Source organism: Salvelinus fontinalis, chromosome 21, assembly GCF_029448725.1.
Source record: "Salvelinus fontinalis isolate EN_2023a chromosome 21, ASM2944872v1, whole genome shotgun sequence".
NCBI classification, from domain to species: domain Eukaryota; kingdom Metazoa; phylum Chordata; class Actinopteri; order Salmoniformes; family Salmonidae; genus Salvelinus; species Salvelinus fontinalis.
In genome coordinates this window covers 23132853-23153081 of record NC_074685.1, presented here as the reverse complement: position 1 = coordinate 23153081, position 20229 = coordinate 23132853, and the positions used below count along the sequence as shown (strand labels likewise).

At 43.1% G+C, this 20229-nt stretch overlaps 1 pseudogene; it reads left to right on the top strand.

Moving 5' to 3' along the window:
- The first annotated feature begins 16603 nt into the window (after positions 1-16603).
- LOC129818249 (microfibril-associated glycoprotein 4-like) lies at positions 16604-18980 on the top strand (annotated as a pseudogene).
- The last annotated feature ends 1249 nt before the right edge of the window (positions 18981-20229 follow it).

Sequence of the window (20229 nt, the reverse complement as noted above, 5' to 3'; positions counted from 1 at the left end):
ATTACTCCTCCACCAAACTTTACAGTTGGCACTATGCATTGGGGCAGGTAGCGTTCTCCTGGCATCCGCCAAACTCAGATTCGTCCGTTGGACTGACAGACAGTGAAGCGTGATTCATTACTCCAGAGAACGCGTTTCCACTGCTCCAGAGTCCATTGGCGGCAAGCTTTATACCCCTCCAGGCAACTCTTGGCATTGCGCATGGTGATCGTATGCTTGCATGTGGCTGCTCGACCATGGAAACCCATTTCATGAAGCTCCCGATGAACAGTAATTTTGCTGACGTTGCTTTCAGAGGCAGTTTGGAACTCGGTAGTGAGTGTTACAACCGAGGACAGATGATTTTTACGTGCTACGCGCTTCAGCACTCGGCGGTCCCGTTCTGTAAACTTGTGTGGCCTACCACTTCCCGGCTGAGCCGTAGTTGCTCATAGACGTTCCCACTTCCTAATAACAGCACTTACAGTTGACCGTGGCAGCTCAAGCAGGGGAGACATTTGACAAAGTGACTTGCTGGAAAGGTCCCACATGACGGCCCCACATTGAAAGTCACTAAACTCTTCAGTAAGGTCATTCTACTGCCAATGTTTGTCTATGCAGATTGCATGGCTGTGTGCTCGATTTAATTCACCTGTCATCAACTTGTGTGGCTGAAATAGCCGAATACACTAATTTGAAGGGGTGTCCACATACTTTTATATACAGTTGAAGTCGGAAGTTTACATACACTTAGGTTGGAGTCATTGCAACTCTTTTTTCAACCACTTCACACATTTGTTGTTGACAAACTATAGTTTTGGCAAGTTGGTTAGGACATCTACTTTGTGTATGACACAAGTAATTTTTCCAACAATTGTTTACAGAGATTATTTAACTTATAATTCACTGTATCACAATTCCAGTGGGTCAGAAGTTTACATACACTAAGTGGACTGTGCCTTTAAACAGCTTGGAAAATTCAAAAAAATTATGTCATGGCTTTAGAACCTTCTGATAGGCTAATTGACATAATTTGAGTAAATTAGAGGTGTACCTGTGGATGTATTTCAAGGCCTACCTTCAAACTCAGTGCCTCTTTGCTTGACATCATGGGAAAATCAAAAGAAATCAGCCAAGACCTCAGAAAAAAGTGTAGACCTCCACAAGTCTGGTTCATCCTTGGGAGTAATATCCAAACGCCTGGAGGTACCACGTTCATCTGTACAAACAATAGTACGCCAGTATAAACACCATGGGACCACACAGCTGTCATACCGCTCAGGAAGGAGACGCGTTCTGTCTCCTAGAGATGAACGTACTTTGGTGCAAAAAGTGCAAATCAATCCCAGAGCAACAGCAAAGGACCTTGTGAAGATGCTGGAGGAAACCGGTACAAAAGTATCTATATCCTCAGTAAAACGAGTCCTGTATCGACATAATCTGAAAGGCCGCTCAGCAAGGAAGAAGCCACTGCTCCAAAACCGCCATAAAAAAGCCAGACTATGGTTTGCAACTGCACACGGGGACAAAGATCTTACTTTTGGAGAAATGTCCTCTGATCTGATTAAACAAATCTAGAAATGTTTGGCCATAATGACCATCGCTATGTTTGGAGGAAAAAGGGGGATGCTTGCAAGCCGAAGAACACTATCCCAATCGTGAAGCACTGGGGTGGCAGCATCATGTTGTGGGGGTGCTTTGCTGCAGGAGGCACTTCACAAAATAGATGGCATCATGAGGCAGGAAAATTATGTGGATATATTGAAGCAACATCTCAAAACATCAGTCAGGAAGTTAAGCTTGGTCGCAAATGGGTCTTCCAAATGGACAATGACCCCAAGCATACTTCCAAAGTTGTGGCAAAATGGCTTAAGGACAACAAAGTCAAGGTATTGGAGTGGCCATCACAAAGCCCTGACCTCAATCCTATAGAAAATGTGTGGGCAGAACTGAAAAAGCGCGTGTGAGCAAGGAGGCCTACAAACCTGACTCAGTTACACCAGCTCTGTCAGGAGGAATGGGCCAAAATTCACCCAACTTATTGTGGGAAGCTTGTGGAAGGCTACCCAAAACTTGGGTCAAAAAAAGTTTGACCCAAGTAAAACAATTTAAAGGCAATGCTACCAAATACTAATTGAGTGTATGTAAACTTCTGACCCGCTGGTAATGTGACGAAATTTTTTAAAGCTGAAATAAATCATTCTTTCTACTATTATACGGACATTTCACATTCTTAAAATAAAGTGGAGATCCTAACTGACCTAAAACAGGGATTTTTTACTAGGATTAAATGTCAGGAATTGTAAAACTGAGAAAAACTGGGCTTTCCTCTTGCAATATAACCAAACATTATAAGCCTCGCCCAGCTGACACTCTAGACAGTCTAAAGCAAACACTCTAAGTATTTGAAAAATTGAAGGTTGAACCCATGTCTGCAGTTGCACTATCACAAGGATTTCCATATCAGCATCAGAGGACTGAGTTATAGGCCTTATTTCCACTGTGTCTCCTGTCTCCTGTGTTTACAGTGTGCACAATCTGTCTCACTACGATGCGTCCTCTGGAGGAATCCTTCAAAGCCCAACACAAACACACAGACACATGCACAAACACTAGCCACTCAGACAGAAACAAACACAAACACGGAAGCAGAAAAATGCTATCACACACTTAGAAGGAATAGGCATCGATGGGCCGATAAACACTCAGTTGTTACAAAATTAAACTGTGATCAGGATAGTCTCTCCAACCAATGAGTCCTGAAAAACAGTCACCATTGTTGAGCATTGTTAGCCCAAAACCCAATAAGAATTTATACAAGTACATTGTTATATTTTGGACCTCCAGCACAGTCCACATCCTGGGAAAAACCAGAGACTCATTTAAATCTCTCCAAATAAGACCCAATCAATAGGTTTCAGTAAAACCAACCACCTTCTTGCTGGGAGCGAAATACTATTCCTCATGTGGGTTTACTTACTAAATTGTTATGTAACCCAATGTGTTTTACAGTGCTCTAGTGCCAGTTTAAGTTAGCAGCCTTAGAACAGAGAGGGGGTCAGGGTGAGGAGAATGAAAGCAAAGATTGGCCAATCAGATTCTTCCAGAGGCTATAAATAGACTAGAGTGATTGAAAAGCACATTTGCTCCTAAGGAGAGGAGAGACTCCAATGTGCTCTTCATTTTAGCCCTTATATCTTGCTGGCTGGCTAGAGAACTGTTTTTAGCTCGTGTGATCTAGCAATATCTCAATAGGGTAGAACACCTGGAATCGTATACTGTAGAGTGGGAACACATAGACATGTACACACACATACACACACACACACACACACACACACACACACACACACACACACACACACACACACACACACACACACACAGACATGTACACACATATCCACATTGACACACACATAGCCATGTACACACACACATCGACATGTACACACATACACATACACACACACATAGACATTAACAAACACGCACACATACATAGAAATGTACACACACACACACACATAGATATGTACACACACACACACACACACACACACACACACACACACACACACACACACACACACACACACACACACACACACACACACACACACACACACACACACACACACACACACACACACACACACACACACACACAGAGACACACACACACACAGAGACATGTACACACATACACAGGCACACATACACACACACATATACATGTACACACCTACACACACAATGTATTTTGCAGTACAAAAGCACACATACAATACACAGTCTTATCAAAATCCAAATCATTCGATAATATTTCATTTGTTCTTGACATTTCAACATGACAAACAACATGTGTTCTTTGCAATAGAGAAACACAACAACTATACAAACAGTCAGCAATGAATTGTGATTTAATGTAATTTAAGAACAAAGAACAACTCGTGCAAATAAAGATTGACAGCATGTGGTTTGATTCTCTATTGGATTTATTGATAAACAGATACGAGGCACATATCGTGTTGCTGTATTTTCCCAAACCACTTGTTCTGTTGTGGCAACTGGGAGCATCCTGCTTTGACCGTTCGTTAGCGAGCGGAGGGCATCCAAAGGAACTGACCCTGCCTACTATAAATACAGGCAAAGACAGAGATGCCCTTCTCCCTGTCAGCCACGTGCACATACCAAGGCCCCCATTCCGCTTCAAATGCATGCACGCACGTACGCACTTACACACACACACACACAATTGCACGTGTCATGGTTTCACCTCACCTGCTATGCCGCGAGGGCTTTGTATCTCGGTTCACTGCCAGCTGTATTGTCCTCCTGTAATGCGTTCTGTCAAAGAGGAAGACCAGCTATTTGAGCTTCACCCATCGGTTCGGGGGAGTGAATAGAAGCGAGTAAATGCCCCCCTATCATTAGCTATACCCTTTCTCTAATAATTGTAGGTTTTATAGGGGGCAGAGTGGCTAACACATGACATGTGACCCAGGTGTAACCTGTTACTTACAAGAGACTGTGACTAACCAATTGCAAAACTTTAACCTCACACTCACAATGGATAAACATTTTTATTCACAGTTACAGTACCATCTGAAACAAGTTGCTGCATCTCAGTGGATTTGATTGGGTCAATAAGATAACCAAATAAAAACAGTGTGAATTGACACTGTTAGCCCAAGCCTTTTTTGTCACAGTTGTTGTATAAGTGATTTTAATAATTTTCAATAGCATACAAACCATCACATATAGTTAAACATGTTATCCTACTGTATATACAATACTTGGGGCTATCAACAAAAATGTAATGTATACAGAACACAAATATAAACGCAACATGCAACAATTTCAAAGATTTTGCTGAGTTACAGTTCATATAAGGAAATCAGTCAATTGAAATAAATAAATGAGGTCCTAATCTATGGATTTTACATGGCTGGTCAGGGGCGTAGCTATAGGTGGGCCTGGGAGGGCATAGGCCCACTCACTGGGTAGGCAGGCCCAGCCAATCAGAATTAGTTTTTTCCCACAAAAGGGCTTCATTATATACAGAAATACCCCTCATGAATCAGATTTGTATGTGGTTTGAAATATCCAATTCCATGTGCTTTTTGACTATTCAGACTTCAAGAAAAAGAACAGATTCTAATCGGATATGCAAATAAATTGTATTTGAGTCACTTCAAACTGCCAATGTGAGCAAGGCTTTAAAGGCACAAAGCCCAAAATGGTTATGTCCGAGACCGAGACAGAGTAGAACTCTATTTATTTTGGGATGATGTTGTTATGACCCCAGGCAATTAAAGGCTCTAATTCTGCATATCATTCCTAATTGCTAGTTAAGTCATTAGAAGCCTGCGTAAAGGGGATAGGTGCGTTAACGTCACATCCTGACTTAGAACGTAAACATCTGATAAGCAAAAGGCAAATAAGATAAATCATTTTGGAGGATGTATACAGTGCATTCAGAAAGTATTTAGACCCCTTTACCTTTTCCACATTTTGTTAAGTTACAGCCTTATTCTAAAATTGGTTAAATAGTGTTTTCCCCCTCATCAATCTACACACGCATATTGGCAAACTCCAAGCAAGCTGTCATGTGCCTTTTACTGAAGCTTCCATCCTGCCATTACCATAAAGACCTGATTGGTGGAGTGCTGCAGAGATGGTTGTCCTTCTGTAAGGTTCTTCCATCTCCACAGAGGAACCCTGGAGCTCTTTCAGACTGACCATTGGGTTCTTAGTCACCTCCCTGACCAAGGCCCTTCTCCCCCAAATTCGCAGTTTGGCTGGGCGGCCAGCTCTAGGAAGAGTCTTGGTGGTTCCAAACGTCTTCCATTTAAGAATGGGGGAGGCCACTGTATTCTTTGGGACCGTCAATGCTGCAGATTTTTTTTGTTACCCTTCTTAGATCTGGTCCTCGACACAATCCTGTCTCGGCGCTCTACGGACAATTCCTTTGACCTCATGGCTTGGTTTTTGCTGTGGACTACAATCAATGGACTACATGTGGACTACAATCAAGTTGTAGAAACATCTTAAGGATGAACAATGAAACAAGATCCAATTTTGAGTTTCTTAGCAAAGGGTCTGAATGCTTATGTAAATAAGTTATGTAAGTTTTTTATTTTTAACACATTTGCAAACATTTCTATAAACCTGTTTTCATTTTGTCATGTTATGGATAGATTGATTAGGAACAAAATCTATTTAATAAATTTTAGAATAAGGATGTAACATAACAAAATGTGGAAAAAGTCAAGGGGTCTGAATACTTTCTGAATGCACTGTATATAAAGATAATGCAACAGAACGAAGAGAGAATGACATGATATTGTCGGTGCCAATGTTACTGGCCTCCCTTTTTTACAGCTTTGTGAACATTCAGGACAAACACAGGATATTGAGGCTGAATGTAAAGATAGTCTTCCCACAGTGATGCAACATCTTTTTTTATGACGGTCATGCACTTTCTAGAGTTAATTGCAGTCATGATCTCATGGTCTCGAATTAGACATGTAGTATCGTGCCATAGTCATATAGTAATTTTGTTACCAACAAAGTACAACCGCAACCTAAAATCAACATCCTAACACTGCACAACATCAAGTTTACTGGGTCTATATTATGTCACATTTATGATTATTGTCCTCCCACAACTGTCTTATGACCTCCCTAAGTTCTAGACTCAGACAGTGTGAGGGAGAGCAGGGACAGCCAGACAGACAATGGGTGGTGTCCTCTTCCTCCACTGCTACTGCCATGTCACCCCAGGGCCACAGAGGGCGTGTTTACCACCATGGTTTGTGTAAAACACCCAATTAAAATGACCTAATTCCTATATGTTAATTGTGAATGGAAAGCTGAAAACTATGAATGAGCTGATTTGGCTATCAGCAGAGAATGATAGAGGACTTTTCTTTGTATCTGTCCCATTATGCCTAGTTAAATAAAGGTTAATTAAAATAAAATAAAACAAATGTCGTCTGTGAGCACATGGGCAGCGCCATTGAGGCCATCTATATTTTGAAGTAGTCACTTTTCTTATTCTGCTGCGTATATGACTTGGTAAACAAACTGAAAGTGTGCATACGCCTACCTGGTGTGTGTTGTTTGAACAGGTATAAAGCCAAGGTTTGCAATTTATTGCCACTTGTAGTTATGGAATGTTTGCTCACAAGTATAATTAATTGCTTGATTCCTTCTGATGACCTGAATGGAATTATATGATTCTTCCTTAACCCATAGAAAGCCCACCGAGTTGACTACTGGCACTACTGGCATTGCATGGCACTGCCCATGCTAAAATGTGCTTTGGGCACTAGAGTCTCTATCATTCTCTATGGTTATCCCTTGAATATTGAATGATTGATGTACCAAGGTTTGGTTTTTAATGCACTTTGGAAAATTATTTTAGACATGAAGGCATACTTCAGGTTCTGTCTGTTCATAACAATGGGTTTATACAATACATCTAGAAAGGCTATAGTGGCTACGGTGGTCCTCGAGCAACACATGTCCCTGTTACCAAGACGACATTTAGGTTATTCTTACTGTCAGATAAAGCATCTCTCCCATTTTCTGCTTCACAGCCACATTTTGCACAACATTGCAAACTACCTGAAAAGCTTAGTGGCGAGACCAAGAGCTAAATCAATGGCAATTAATAATGGTCAAAAATAATTCTGAAAAGATCTGTCCTCTTTTATCTTCTTTGTGACAATGGGAAATACCATTTAAGGTCTCCTGAATAGACCAGAGATGGCTCCCTCACTGGGCTGCTGGATGGGTATTTTCAGATCAGATGGCTAGCAGTTCAAAGACAATCCTCTCCAAAACTCAGATCTATTCAAAAGAGGCAGCCTGCCAAGCTTTGATGTTGCGCCCCATGTCAGAAACAGTGGTTGTTCTAAAATAATAATATATGCCTTTTAGCAGACTCTTTTATCCAAAGCGACAGGCATGTGTGCATACATTTTACGTACAGGTGGTCCCGGGAATCGAGCCCACTAATCTGCCGCTGCAAGCACCATACTCTACCAACTGAGCTACAGAGGATCTCTAGGATCAAAGTTAAGCCAAGCTGTACTTTTATGCAGTTGCATGTGTCATGTACTTAGTTTTTCCATGTATGAACTATTACATGCAGGGCCCACATTCAAGTAAATAATTTGCTCTGATCCTTACACTAACTCCCTGATATCACACTGTGGACACAATTTGGAAGATACAGCTCCTCTACCACTGGTGGTACTGTAACCACCAAATAAGGTAATTTTGGCCCTTGATTACTCAACAGTCCCAAAAATCACACATGAAAAAAATGGCATTTCCTGTTAGTCCCAGTCTTCCTGTTTTGGAATGCATTGTTTTGTCTGCCTCCCAATTCCGTTTATTGACCATGGTGTTGAGCATTTTAAACAATACCACAGAAACCCAACCTGACATCATCCACCCCTCCATGGGTGGGCTGGATATGAGGAAAACCTTCCTCCCTCCCTTTTTCATTGAACCTCAAAGTTACTGTTTCACACTGCGGTTGTGTGTTCAAGGCCAGGATGAAACAGAACCATGTCAGCAGTAGTAGAATAGTCTATTCCCTCACTGCTATCCCAATTAGACCAAAGACTTCCTATGACCTCAGCCGCCCCCATTCCCTAGTCTTAGTAAGAGGGGGAGAATCATCGTCTGTGAATTTATGGCTACATATTAACCACCACTAGGGATTACGAGTAGGCTGTCTGTTTTCTTAGCACCCAAGTCAAAACACATGGAGAGTTATCATTGCTATGGAGATTGGAATACACATTCAAACAGAAAAAGTAGGGCACATTTTTGGAGGTGCAAAATGGATGAGTTATGTTATGATATCTTGAACTACTGGAGTCTGCATTTGGCTCAAAACTCAGCTTTTAATTTGAAATGGAGGTCCCTCTACTAGGGGTCCCTCCTGATTTGGCAAAAAAATATCCTTGCTAAAAGGAATTGCTCCAATAGCCAATAGAACAAAATGTACAAACATTGAGAGATTAGTGGAAATGAGGAAGTTGTGGCCGCGTGCACGTTAGTATTAGGTGTTGTGACAGATGGGTATGGATTTCATCCATGTCAGTCATAGGTTTTATCTGAAAAATATTAGATAATTCAATACACACTACTCTTCAAGTGTTAGAAACCACACACATAATAAATACACACATTCAAAACCTTTAGAAAAATCTGTTAATTTTACTACTGTGGTAATACAGTTTAGATTTTCAATTTCTCTCTGGGCACATTCTTCAAACTATGAACAAACTTCTTGCTCAGAAACCTTTCAGCCACTAAATAACACACAGATAGCAATAATCAGCTGCCATTACTTCTGTTTTTTACACCCCATGATGCACTCTAAACCAGCTGTCTGTGCACTTTGCTAGATTCTCCCAAAATACCAGATAATAAATGGACTTCAGTGAAGCTCTCATATAGCACTATGGCTCTATAGTCAGCCAGGATGTAGTCAGATATTTGAAGCAGGGCCATTCCCCTCAGCTCTTTCCTTAATGTCAGCCATCTGAACCTTTTTGTAGGGCTATCAAAGCTACCTTCCAGTCAGGCCTTGTTTTCCCAAATGGTCGTCTAAAAATACTTCTCCAAACCCAAGGTGAAAGCTAAAAAAGGAAAATAATGCTATCCATGCGAAACGTGATGAAAAAAAGCTCTGTCGGCGGATTTACAGTTAACTGATGTTCTCTCAGGACTTACATTTTCTATGGATGAAGGGTGTGAATTACATTTCAGTGTTTCTCACTTTCCACTGTTCTTCAGTGACATGCAACCAGATCGCAGGCATTGAATGTGTTGTGTTAAATTGCTAAACTACCTGTACCCTTTGTCAATGTGTCAGGTCATACAGTAGAATTTGAAAGAGTAAGAACATATATTATCTTTACTTTCACATACTGATAAATCACACCCTATAATTTTACAACGCGTAGCTTGTAATGCATTTCTATAATTCTCGGAACCCTAAGACAATTGCCTGAGACTTCAATTATCTGGCATATGAGCACTCTGCATGTATACACTTGCTTTACTTGAAATTGACCAGTGTCTTCCGTTTTCATGTTTCATGTTTCATAAAGAACAGGTTTCATTTTCAATTTTCTTCTAGTCTTCTCCATGTGACACCACAACACACATTACCTGTACTGAACCATAACACCGCAATTACAGTGAAAGAATACCATGCTATTGTTTGAGGAGAGTGCACAATAATGAACTTGAAAATATATTAATAAACCAATTAAGGACATTTGGACAGTCTTGATACAACATTTTGAACAGATATGAAATGGTTCATTGGATCAGTCTAAAACTTTACACACACGCTGCTGCCATCTAGCGGCCAAAATCTAAATTGCGCCTGGTCTGGAATTATTTTTATTTTTATTTTTATTTCACCTTTATTTAACCAGGTAGGCTAGTTGAGAACAAGTTCTCATTTGCAACTGCGACCTGGCCAAGATAAAGCATAGCAGTGTGAACAGACAACAACACAGAGTTACACATGGAGTAAACAATAAACAAGTCAATAACATGGTAGACATTATAGCCTAAATTATGGCCTTTCTCTTGCATTTCAAAGATGATAAAAATAAGAAATATCCATGTTTTTTTTCTTTGTATTATCTTTTACCAGATATAATGTGTTATATTCTCCTACATTCATTTCACATTTCCACAAACTTCAAAGTGTTTCCTTTCAAACGGTATCAAGAATATACATATCCTTGCTTCAGGTCCTGAGCTAAAGGCAGTCAGATTTAGGTATGTTATAAAATAAGGACAGAAGAAAAGGGAAAGGGGGGAAAAGGGACATTAAGGTGAAGCAGTCCTCTAAAGACACAAAAGACAATAATACAAGAAACAACACTTCTATTGCCTCTCCCTCTACGATACGCACTTCCGGGTTGGAGCGAGTAGTTGCATTCCGCTTTGCTCCACAGGTAGTATAACATTTCATTTCATTACAGTACAACAGTTTGATTTGTTTGATCTTAGCTGGCTACATAGCCGTCTTTGTATCCAAGATAATTGTGTAGTCTAGAGTAATTGTCGAGGTTACCTAGCCAGTTAGAGGTTACCTAGCCAGCTACACTTTCAAACAAAGTCAACAACGCAGCCACTGCTAGCTAGCCTATTTCACCAGCCAGCAGTACTATATCATTTTAGTCAATAAGATTTTTTGCAACGTAAGCTTAACTTTCTGAACATTCGAGACGTGTAGTCCACTTGTCATTCCAATCTCCTTTGCATTAGCGTAGCCTCTTCTGTAGCCTGTCAACTATGTGTCTGTCTATCCCTGTTCTCTCCTCTCTGCACAGACCATACAAACGCTTCACACCGCGTGGCCGCTGCTACTCTAACCTGGTGGCCCCAGCGCGCACGACCCACGTGGAGTTCCAGGTCTCAGGCAGCCTCTGGAACTGCCGATCTGCGGCCAACAAGGCAGAGTTCATCTCAGCCTATGCTTCCCTCCAGTCCCTCGACTTCTTGGCACTGACGGAAACATGGATTACCACTGATAACACTGCTACTCCTACTGCTCTCTCCTCGTCTGCCCACGTGTTCTCGCACACCCCGAGAGCTTCTGGTCAGCGGGGTGGTGGCACTGGGATCCTCATCTCTCCCAAGTGGACATTCTCTCTTTCTCCCCTGACCCATCTGTCTATCGCCTCCTTTGAATTCCATGCTGTCACAGTTACCAGCCCTTTCAAGCTTAACATCATTATCATTTATCGCCCTCCAGGTTCCCTTGGAGAGTTCATCAATGAGCTTGACGCCCTGATAAATTCCTTTCCTGAGGATGGCTCACCTCTCACAGTTCTGGGTGACTTTAACCTCCCCATGTCTACCTTTGACTCATTCCTCTCTGCCTCCTTCTTTCCACTCCTCTCCTCTTTTGACCTCACCCTCTCACCTTCCCCCCCTACTCACAAGGCAGGCAATACGCTTGACCTCATCTTTACTAGATGCTGTTCTTCCACTAATCTCATTGCAACTCCCCTCCAAGTCTCCGACCACTACCTTGTATCCTTTTCCCTCTCGCTCTCATCCAACACTTCCCATACTGCCCCTACTCGGATGGTATCGCGCCGTCCCAACCTTCGCTCTCTCTCCCCCGCTACTCTCTCCTCTTCCATCCTATCATCTCTTCCCTCTGCTCAAACCTTCTCCAACCTATCTCCTGATTCTGCCTCCTCAACCCTCCTCTCCTCCCTTTCTGCATCCTTTGACTCTCTATGTCCCCTATCCTCCAGGCCGGCTCGGTCCTCCCCTCCTGCTCCGTGGCTCGACGACTCATTGCGAGCTCACAGAACAGGGCTCCGGGCAGCCGAGCGGAAATGGAGGAAAACTCGCCTCCCTGCGGACCTGGCATCCTTTCACTCCCTCCTCTCTACATTCTCCTCTTCTGTCTCTGCTGCTAAAGCCAATTTCTACCACTCTAAATTCCAAGCATCTGCCTCTAACCCTAGGAAGCTCTTTGCCACCTTCTCCTCCCTCCTGAATCCTCCTCCCCCTCCTCCCCCCTCCTCCCTCTCTGCTGATGACTTCGTCAACCATTTTGAAAAGAAGGTCGACGACATCCGATCCTCGTTTGCTAAGTCAAACGACACCGCTGGTTCTGCTCACACTGCGCTACCCTGTGCTTTGACCTCTTTCTCCCCTCTCTCTCCAGATGAAATCTCGCGTCTTGTGACGGCCGGCCGCCCAACAACCTGCCCGCTTGACCCTATCCCCTCCTCTCTTCTCCAGACCATTTCCGGAGACCTTCTCCCTTACCTCATCTCGCTCATCAACTCATCCTTGACCGCTGGCTACGTCCCTTCCGTCTTCAAGAGAGCGAGAGTTGCACCCCTTCTGAAAAAACCTACACTCGATCCCTCCGATGTCAACAACTACAGACCAGTATCCCTTCTTTCTTTTCTCTCAAACTCTTGAACGTGCCGTCCTTGGCCAGCTCTCCTGCTTTCTCTCTCAGAATGACCTTCTTGATCCAAATCAGTCAGGTTTCAAGACTAGTCATTCAACTGAGACTGCTCTTCTCTGTGTCACTGCTAAAGCTAACTCTCTCTCCTCTGCTCTCATCCTTCTAGACCTATCGGCTGCCTTTGATACTGTGAACCATCAGATCCTCCTCTCCACCTTCTCCGAGCTGGGCATCTCCGGCGCGGCCCACGCTTGGATTGTGTCCTACCTGACAGGTCGCTCCTACCAGGTGGCGTGGCGAGAATCTGTCTCCGCACCACGTGCTCTCACCACTGGTGTCCCCCAGGGCTCTGTTCTAGGCCCTCTCCTATTTTCGCTATACACCAAGTCACTTGGCTCTGTCATATCCTCACATGGTCTCTCCTATCATTGCTATGCAGACGACACACAATTAATCTTCTCCTTTCCCCCCTCTGATAACCAGGTGGTGAATCGCATCTCTGCATGTCTGGCAGACATATCAGTGTGGATGACGGATCACCACCTCAAGCTGAACCTCGGCAAGACGGAGCTGCTCTTCCTCCCGGGGAAGGACTGCCCGTTCCATGATCTCGTCATCACGGTTGACAACTCCATTGTGTCCTCTTCCCAGAGTGCTAAGAACCTTGGCGTGATCCTGGGCAACACCCTGTCGTTCTCAACTAACATCAAGGCGGTGACCCGTTTCTGTAGGTTCATGCTCTACAACATTCGCAGAGTACGACCCTGCCTCACGCAGGAAGCGGCGCAGGTCCTAATCCAGGCACTTGTCATCTCCCGTCTGGATTACTGCAACTCGCTGTTGGCTGGGCTCCCTGCCTGTGCCATTAAACCCCTACAACTCATCCAGAACGCCGCAGCCCGTCTGGTGTTCAACTTTCCCAAGTTCTCTCACGTCACCCCGCTCCTCCGCTCTCTCCACTGGCTTCCAGTTGAAGCTCGCATCCGCTACAAGACCATGGTGCTTGCCTACGGAGCTGTGAGGGGAACGGCACCTCCGTACCTTCAGGCTCTGATCAGGCCCTACACCCAAACAAGGGCACTGCGTTCATCCACCTCTGGCCTGCTCGCCTCCCTACCTCTGAGGAAGTACAGTTCCCGCTCAGCCCAGTCAAAACTGTTCGCTGCTCTGGCACCCCAATGGTGGAACAAACTCCCTCACGACGCCAGGTCAGCGGAGTCAATCACCGCCTTCCGGAGACACCTGAAACCCCACCTCTTTAAGGAATACCTAGGATAGGATAAAGTAATCCTTCTAACCCCCACCCCCCCCCCCCCCCCCCTTAAAAGAGTTAGATGCACTATTGTAAAGTGGTTGTTCCACTGGATATCATAAGGTGAATGCACCAATTTGTAAGTCGCTCTGGATAAGAGCGTCTGCTAAATGACTTAAATGTAAATGTAATGTCATTGTAGGCGAAAATCTAAACAAAAGGTTCTGATCCTGAAGAGATAGGTGTTAAAGGCTGTGATGGGCTCATCAGAGGACTGTCACTGAGCCCTAGAGGCCAGAGGCTCTGCCAACTCTGAGTGAGATGAGAAAGTCAGAGGAGATACATCTGCTATGATCAATAAGGGTGCCTTCCTGTCACGTCACAGCCTTCTCTGTTTCTCTACTGATGACAGTCTTGTTTATCCAGCAACACATTTTTGTTTGTAATTTCATACTGTGCCTTTTGCAGAAAATAATGATCACGTGTATCTGTGCAAGTGTGCGCACACATACGCGCACACAACCCTCCTTTCACTTCTTTGTCTTGTTTCATTCCCTATCAATGCAATCCTCTTCTGTGCAGATTCAATGCAGACAGTGTTCCTCCACAAGGTCTGTTGCTGCCCTGGGGAGTTTAATAATGTGGCCTTCAAGGAGATGAGTTGTCCGGCATCTCTGGGCCATATCAGTGAGGGACTCAGAAGAAATTATGCCAGCTCTGTTGCTTTTCAGAGCTCTATTTTCCCTGAAGACATGTCAGTTCTCATTCTGGTCCTTTTTACAATGGCCTAAATTATGCCCTTGTCAATAACTTTCCGTTCAATTGAAAAGTGTCCTTCAAGTTACTGCATGTCACTGTTTCTGTCTTTGGCAGTGTCTTAAAATCATCTGCCTTTACTCATTTCTTCTCCCTGTTCCACTCTACAAACATTGAAAATGGCTTGTTCTTCTCTAGGAATACCTTTTTGAAGATGTCGTAGTTTTGAAAGCTTTTCCTTTTTTTAAGCTAAGTGAATAAATTGTAGAGAAAAAATACAAAAAGCACAGCAAGTATAGATTAGAGGAAAACCGATATTTGAAATAGTGTATTTGAAGACATATTACATCATGTTGAGTTAATGCATGTATAATCTGACTTTTCCAAATGTGTTGGGAAGCAACACATTTGTTTTAGTAATGAGAGTGATGATGAACATTTGTATTTTGCAACAGCAAGCCACTAGAAGTAGCCTACAGGACAACAATAAATAGGATAACAGTCAAAAGTCCCTGAGAATTAGTCCTACAGTCTCTCTATCTCTTACCGTCATAACAGAGACAACACAAAGATAATGATCTCAGTCCATGATAAGGCCTTCAGTCTATATTTATTGTAAAATAAATAATTCACCATAGTGCCAGCTTCCTTACTTCCCCCTTCCCCTCCCCACCCCCCTCCATCCTATTCTCACATTCCCTGGAACCCGTGGATGATGATGATGATGTCACCAGATAATTCCACAGGTTCAGGAGGAAGGAAGTGGCTGCTGGAAGTAGTTGGGGCGTTGGCGGTGGGAGTGGGTGGTTTATGAGTGTGAGGAGGAAGGGCAGTGAATCATATCCTCCCAGAGGAAATGAGAGAGAAGCCCCTTGATTATGTTTCATATGTATGGCTGCTTTTTCCCTTTTTTCTTTTTTTACTGTAACAATAATTTACCCAGCTGCAAAGGACAGCTGCAGTTACACATCCAGACACATGTGACCTCCTGGGCTTAACCAGCATGGCCGTGCACAGAAATTTCAGGGGCAGGTGCAATATATATATTTTTAAAGGGCACCCCTCCCCCTGAATTATTTTTAGGTTAGCTAGCTAGTTACAGTGCCTCCTAAAGACATGTTTGCTGTCAGGAAAGAGGATGGGCTATCAGCTGATCATTGATGCTGAAGATTGATGTAAATCTGCTGTTAGCTAGCCTGATTTCTTTTACTGATTGTGATTTACCTCTCTGTGTCTTTCTGCCTCCCTCTGCTGTGCATATAAGCCAACCAGACTGAATATTGATGATGATGTAGGCTAAATCAAGTGTTAATCAAATGTTTTGCTGCTATGGCAGTACTGTTGAAATTTCAAATAGACAACTAGCTATCTATACACACTAAAACGGTGACTGCATCTCTCAACTCATGCATGTTTGGATACCCGGGTGACCGCAATCTCCGTACAGGACAGACTGGGCAAAAGTCACAACCAGGTGCAGGCTAGCGCTATACAGGGCACAACCTGGGTACAACCAACGGACGGGATGAGGGGTGGTGAACTTGACAGCGTCTTGCGGTCAGTGGGTTGCGAAATTATACCACTACCCAAAAGAGCACTTTGGAGACTGGAAAGGCAAATGGGGCATGTGCTCTGCAAAGGTAGAGTCCTATTTGTGCGTGTGCCTGCAACCCAGTGGCGTCTACACCATCCACCCCATCAGATTGACGTCGGCTGTGAAGGTGTACTGTGACATGATCACTGATGGGGGGGTGGGACAGTGTTCCTGAGGAGGATGAACTTCTACAGACCCTGGAGTCACTACAAGAGAGGGTTTGGGAATACAGAAGGAGAGCACTGGCTGGGACTGAACAACAGCTTCCATATCAACCTGAGGAAGAGGTATGAACTGAGGGAGGACATGGACGACTTTGCTGTTTCCCAGGTCCACACCAAGTACTCATCTTTCTCCATTGGCCCACATTGGTCCATAGTCCTTTGGGTACACACTACACATCAGCGGTTTCAACAATGGAGGAGAGGAGACTTGTTGATGGCCCATCAAAATGGACATAAGTTGTCAACCTTTGACAAAGATCAGGACAATTATTCTGGGAACTGTGCAAGAAAATATATAGGGGGAGGGGGTTCCTGGTTTAATGAATGCCAGACTAAAAATCCCAAAGGGGTGTATGTATGGCGAGTGGACATAACACATACTATGGTATCGGTGTTATCCATAGAAATGAAAACCAGTAGATAGTGATAGTGCTGACATCATCCATGTATTCCTATGAAAATTCTCCCGATGGCGCATGAAGCCAGAAGTATTTGAATTTGAAGTGCGCCATATTGTTGAATTGGGCTGAATGGCACCAAAAAATTGTTAAGGATCATGGTGAAAGTGACCTTAACTAGCAAAGGATCATGGTCAATGTAGTCATTTTCATCCTACCTGAGAGAGTCAGCCTTAATGTCTATGGCACAGGGGTGCGCGCCTCCTCGTTGCCTTCCGGCCCGTAATTGGTTTGTGTCAGCATGTGGTCCTGTATGTCGACAAATGTAGTAGTCAGAATTTGATTAAATATCTTGATTTTATAATTTTTAAATAATTAACCATGGGGATCGAACTTGAGGATCGAACTTGATCATAAGAAACACATTTTAGAGCCCAGAACGGGTAGCAATGTTTGTGGGGGTTTGGCCGGTCTGGTGATCGTAATTTACATAGGCTTTTGGCACCGCTAGGTTGCTATGTAGTAGCCGACCAGCAGAGCTAGTGACTACACGCTCCAGACCGGACACTGGGGGCCTGTCATTATCTGGATACACTGGAAGGGTTATTATTACTCTCTTAAGTCCATCAGTATGAAAATCAGACCTGTTGTCTCCCGGGACACACGCAAGGCATATCTACTTATGTCATGCAATAAAATGCAAATTAATTACTTAAAAATCATACAATGTGATTTTCTGGATTTTTGTTTTAGATTCCGTCTCCCACAGTTGAAGTGTACCTATGATAAAAATTACAGACTTCTACATGCTTTGTAAGTAGGAAAACCTGCAAAATCAGCAGTGTATCAAATACTTGTTCTCCCCACTGTATCTGTTCTTATTCAGACTCAGCCAACAAGACAAGACTATCAATAAAAAATTCCGGGACAGTACTGAGCATAGATAGGTGGGTGTTATTCTCAAAAAAAGAATAAGGACTTTCCTGGAAAATATTCAAACGTATTACATATGAACAGACTGCAGTGTGAAATAAAACTCCCTTGGGATAGGATTGGACATCAGGAAATTATATCGGATAGCAACTACTGGGACATTACATGTACTGAACGCATGGGGTAAATCCATTCGAATTCAATCACTTTTTGTCAGCACCCCTTCTGATTTGCATAATTGCGCCATGTGCATGTAATTGTGATGGACGCTGTAGGAGAGAGGCATAACGTCATGGGAGAGATAAAACGTGAGTAAAAAACACCGTAAATATGTTTAGAACTACAAATGAACTTCTTCTGTTGATTCTTGTTTTTTGTAATGTCACAATTCCAACCCTCCTCCTTTATCCGGGCTTGGGATCGGCAAAAGTGACCCAACAGAGACACTCTGGAGGAGTTACTTAGTTTTAAAAATTTTTGATTTTTGATTTTTGATTTTTAGTTTAATTTTCTTAATTTGGTTTGGTTTTTAACGGTATGGTCCACTTAGGAGCCTACAACAAGTCACAGTAAAACATGAACATTTTTAACCATATTTATTTATTTTTTTGTATACAGGCTACATTAACAATCTAAATGGACCAAAAAGAGACAATAGAATAAACTGTCAATGGCAATGTGAGAAAATTATGGTAACTAGTCTGGCCCTGTTTCAGGTTAAAAAACAAAGTTTTTATGTAAGCCAGGGCGGGATCAGCCAGCGATTCATTTGCAGTCTGGACGCAGAGAGGTGAACATCTCTTGCTCTGACTGCAGCTGGGAGGGACTGCTGCGCGAGGACTGGGCCGCCTGAGTGCTTTGGGACAGGGGTGGGGGCCACGCCAGCAAAAGAGTAAGAACGATATGTGCTTTCACGTCAGATTTTCCAAAAGTCTCCAATAACACCAGAAAAAGTCACTAAATTTGTCGCTAGTCGCTTTTTTGAAAATGTGTTGCTAGAGGGGTCTAAATACTTGCTAAATATAGCGACTAAGTCGCTAAGTTGGCAACACTGTGAATGATGTTCAATGAGCAGCTCATAGACCGCCCTCTTCAGGCAACCATTCAAAAATGACCGCAAATGAGCAGACGTATTTCTTCATTTTAGGTATATAACATTGGCGCTTTATCTGTGGAATAAAGAACGATACAAATATTTCTGTGAAAGGCTAATATAGGCAGACAATATTGGTAAACCGATTTATCGGTCAGGCTCTAGTACAGATGGCCCAATATATGACTGGGGGCGAGCACTATGCCTCCTAGGACATCTACACCAGGTGGTGTCTGAAGAAGGCCTGAGAGAACCAAGGACTCCAGTCACCCGAACCACAGACTGTTAGATCCATTACCACTTGGCAAGCGATATAACAGTTTTGGGTCTAGGACCAACAGGCTCCGAGACAGCTTCTACCACCAGGCTATCAGACTGCTGAAATGCTAAACCTAGCTGTCTCCCTGCACAGACCTGCACCTTAGAAACTATTTGCACTGGGGAGACTATATGCACTTTAGAAATGATTTATTCTGACTACCCACACACACAACCCTTACACACAATAAACACACATAAACATACACACACACAAGAACACGCACGCACTCATTCAACACTGCCATTTTAAAATATTCTATTAATTCCAGTACCCACTTTATATTTGTAAATACAGTCCATTATTACTATGCATACTACTACAATTACTTCATTTACTTGTTATTTTTGACTTGACTCTTTTCTTTGCTATTATTGATTAATGTACTGCATTGTTGAGGGAGCTAGCACAGAAGCATTTCGCGGCACATTCTATACCTACTGTAAACTGTGTATATGACAAATATTTTTTTTTGATTTTGATTTGTTGAGCGCATAGATACAAGCACATGCATACACACACCCGCATACACACACACACACACACACACACACACACACACACACACACACACACACACACACACACACACACACACACACACACACACACACACGCGCGCATGCTCTCACACACACACACACACACACACACACACACACACACACACACACACACACACACACACAC